Below are 3,993 nucleotides of genomic sequence, written 5' to 3' on the forward strand. Positions count from 1 at the left end.
GCTGTTTTTAAAGACCTACTCCAAACACACTAGTCAAAAATCCTCTATATGACAGGAGCACTTTGCTGTTTTTAAAGACCTACTCCAAACACACTAGTCAAAGATCCTCTATATGACAGGAGCACTTTGCTGTTTTTAAAGACCTACTCCAAACACACTAGTCAAATATATTCTATATGACAGGAGCACTTTGCTGTTTTTAAAGACCTACTCCAAACACACTAGTCAAAGATCCTCTATATGACAGGAGCACTTTGCTGTTTTTAAAGAAATACTCCAAACACACTTATCAAAGATCCTCTATATGACAGGAGCACTTTGCTGTTTTTAAAGACCTACTCCAAACACACTAGTCAAAGATCCTCTATATGACAGGAGCACTTTGCTGTTTTTAAAGACCTACTCCAAACACACTTTTCAAAGATCTTCTATATAAGAGGAGCACTTTGCTGTTTTTAAAGACCTACTCCAAACACACTTATCAAAGATCTTCTATATGACAGGAGCACTTTGCTGTTTTTAAAGACCTACTCCAAACACACTAGTCAAAGATCTTCTATATGACAGGAGCACTTTGCTGTTTTTAAAGACCTACTCCAAACACACTAGTCAAAGATCTTCTACATGACAGGAGCACTTTGCTGTTTTTAAAGACCTACTCCAAACACACTAGTCAAAGATCCTCTATATGACAGGAGCACTTTGCTGTTTTTAAAGACCTACTCCAAACACACTAGTCAAAGATCCTCTATATGACAGAAGCACTTTGCTGTTTTTAAAGACCTACTCCAAACACACTAGTCAAAGATCCTCTATATGACAGGAGCACTTTGCTGTTTTTAAAGACCTACTCCAAACACACTTTTCAAAGATCTTCTATATAAGAGGAGCACTTTGCTGTTTTTAAAGACCTACTCCAAACACACTTATCAAAGATCTTCTATATGACAGGAGCACTTTGCTGTTTTTAAAGACCTACTCCAAACACACTAGTCCAAGATCTTCTACATGACAGGAGCACTTTGCTGTTTTTAAAGACCTACTCCAAACACACTAGTCAAAGATCCTCTATATGACAGGAGCACTTTGCTGTTTTTAAAGACCTACTCCAAACACACTAGTCAAAGATCCTCTATATGACAGGAGCACTTTGCTGTTTTTAAAGACCTACTCCAAACACACTAGTCAAAGATCTTCTATATGACAGGAGCACTTTGCTGTTTTTAAAGACCTACTCCAAACACACTTGTCAAAGATCCTCTATGTGACATGAGAGTGCTGCTATTTTTAGGGACCGAATGCAAAAAACACTAGTCAAAGATTTTCTATATGACAGGAGCACTTTGCTGTTTTTGAAGACCTAAATCAAAAACACTTATCAAAGATCCTCAATATCACATAAGAGCGCTGCTGTTTTTAGGGAACTAATGCCATAACACTTGTCAAAGATCCTCTATATCACATGAACGCTCTGCTGTTTTATGGACTTAATGCAGAAAACGCTAGTCAAAGATCCTCTATATCACATGAGAGTGTTGCTGTTTTAGAGACCTAATGCCAAAACACTAGGCAAAGATCCTCTATATCACATGAACGATCTGCTGTTCCTAAAAAGCTAAATCAAAAACACTTGTCAAAGATCCTCTATATCACATAAGAGTGTTGATGTTTTTAGGGACTTAATGCCAAAACACTTGTCAAAGATCCTCTATGTGACATTAGAGTGCTGCTGTTTTTAGGGAACTAATGCCAAAACACTTGTCAAAGATCCTTTATATCAATTGAACGCTCTGCTGTTTCTAAAGAGCTAATGCAAAAACACTTGTCAAAGATCATTTAAATGACATGAGAGTGCTGCTGTTTTAGGGACCTAATGCCAAAACACTTGTCAAAGATCCTCTATATCACATTGAACGCTCTGCTGTTTTAGGGACCTAATGCAAAAAAACACTTGTCAAAGATCCTCTATGTGACATTAGAATGCTGCTGTTTTTAGGGAACTAATGCCATGACACTTGTCAAAGATCCTCTATATCATTTGAACGCTCTGCTGTTTCTAAAAAGCTAATGCAAAAACACTTGTCAAAGATCCTCTATGTGACATTAGAGTGCTGCTGTTTTTAGGGAACTAATGCCAAAACACTTGTCAAAGATCCTTTATATCAATTGAACGCTCTGCTGTTTCTAAAGAGCTAATGCAAAAACACTTGTCAAAGATCATTTACATGACATGAGAGTGCTGCTGTTTTAGGGACCTAATGCCAAAACACTTGTCAAAGATCCTCTATATCACATTGAACGCTCTGCTGTTTTAGGGACCTAATGCAAAAAACACTAGTCAAAGATCCTCTATGTGACATTAGAATGCTGCTGTTTTTAGGGAACTAATGCCATGACACTTGTCAAAGATCCTCTATATCATTTGAACGCTCTGCTGTTTCTAAAAAGCTAATGCAAAAACACTTGTCAAAGATCCTCTATATCACATAAGAGTGTTGATGTTTTTAGGGACTTAATGCCAAAACACTTGTCAAAGATCCTCTATGTGACATTAGAGTGCTGCTGTTTTTAGGGAACTAATGCCAAAACACTTGTCAAAGATCCTTTATATCAATTGAACGCTCTGCTGTTTCTAAAGAGCTAATGCAAAAACACTTGTCAAAGATCATTTAAATGACATGAGAGTGCTGCTGTTTTAGGGACCTAATGCCAAAACACTTGTCAAAGATCCTCTATATCACATTGAACGCTCTGCTGTTTTAGGGACCTAATGCAAAAAACACTAGTCAAAGATCCTCTATGTGACATTAGAGTGGTGCTGTTTTTAGGGAACTAATGCCATAACACTTGTCAAAGATCCTCTGTATCACATGAACGCTCTGCTGTTTTAGGGACCTAATGCCAAAAACACATGTCAAAGATCTTCTATATAACAGGATCACTTTGCTGTTTTTGAATCAAACACACTTATCAAAGATCCTCCATATCCCATAAGAGTGTTGATGTTTTTAGGGACCTAATGCCAAACACTTGTCAAAGATCCTCTTTATGACGTGAGAGTGCTGCTGTTTTTAAGGACCTAATGCCAAAACACTTGTCAAAGATCCTCTATATCACTTGAAAGCTCTGCTGTTTCTAAAAAGCTAATGCAAAAACACTTGTCAAAGATCCTCTATATAACATGAGAGCGCTGCTGTTTTAGGGACCTAATGCAAAAAACACTTGTCAAAGATCCTCTATATCACTTGAAAGCTCTGCTGTTTCTAAAAAGCTAATGCAAAAACACTTGTCAAAGATCCTCTATATAACATGAGAGCGCTGCTGTTTTAGGGACCTAATGCCAAAACACTTGTCAAAGATCCTCTATATCACTTGAAAGCTCTGCTGTTTCTAAAAAGCTAATGCAAAAACACTTGTCAAAGATCCTCTATATAACATGAGAGCGCTGCTGTTTTAGGGACTTAATGCAAAAAACACTTGTCAAAGATCCTCTATATCACTTGAAAGCTCTGCTGTTTCTAAAAAGCTAATGCAAAAACACTTGTCAAAGATCCTCTATATAACATGAGAGCGCTGCTGTTTTTAGGGACCTAATGCGACGAACTCTAGCCAAACACAACATTCACGCATGCCAAAGAAGTTCCATAACAACAACAACAACAACAACAACAACAACAACAACAACAACAACAAGACGTCTTACCGTCTCCTCCGTGGTGCAGGCATGAAGTGAGGGTGGAGGATGAGAGCGAGGGGAGGAGGAGCGACTTCTCACACACGTGGAGGTTCGTCCTGCTGTTAAACGTCAATGTCATCAGCTCCGCCTCCAAGCTCCGCCCCTTTACCTCCTGTGTGTGTGTGTGTGTGTGTGTGTGTGTGTGTGTGTGTGTGTGTGTGTGTGTGTGTGTGTGTGTGTGTGTGTGTGTGTTTGTGTGTGTGTGTGATGAGGTCATGGCATGCAGCAGGAAGTTAATTCTGTGCATGATAACATCA

At 38.6% G+C, this 3,993-nt stretch overlaps 1 protein-coding gene across 3 annotated transcripts in view; it reads right to left on the reverse strand.

The window, feature by feature from the left end:
- Positions 1-3,772, reverse strand: part of ndnfl (neuron-derived neurotrophic factor, like) — a 20,643-nt gene extending 16,871 nt beyond the window's left edge. For 2 of the 3 annotated variants that reach the window (XM_062057816.1, XM_062057817.1), the window contains exon 1: positions 3,704-3,718. The gene's annotated coding sequence lies outside the window, so the exon portion shown is untranslated. Of the gene's footprint in view, positions 1-3,703 lie in introns of all 3 variants that reach the window. The other variant, XM_062057815.1, reaches the window with a different exon arrangement.
- Between the last annotated feature and the right edge of the window lie 221 nt (positions 3,773-3,993).

The sequence above is a fragment of the Entelurus aequoreus genome, linkage group LG09 (assembly GCF_033978785.1).
Source record: "Entelurus aequoreus isolate RoL-2023_Sb linkage group LG09, RoL_Eaeq_v1.1, whole genome shotgun sequence".
NCBI lineage: Eukaryota > Metazoa > Chordata > Actinopteri > Syngnathiformes > Syngnathidae > Entelurus > Entelurus aequoreus.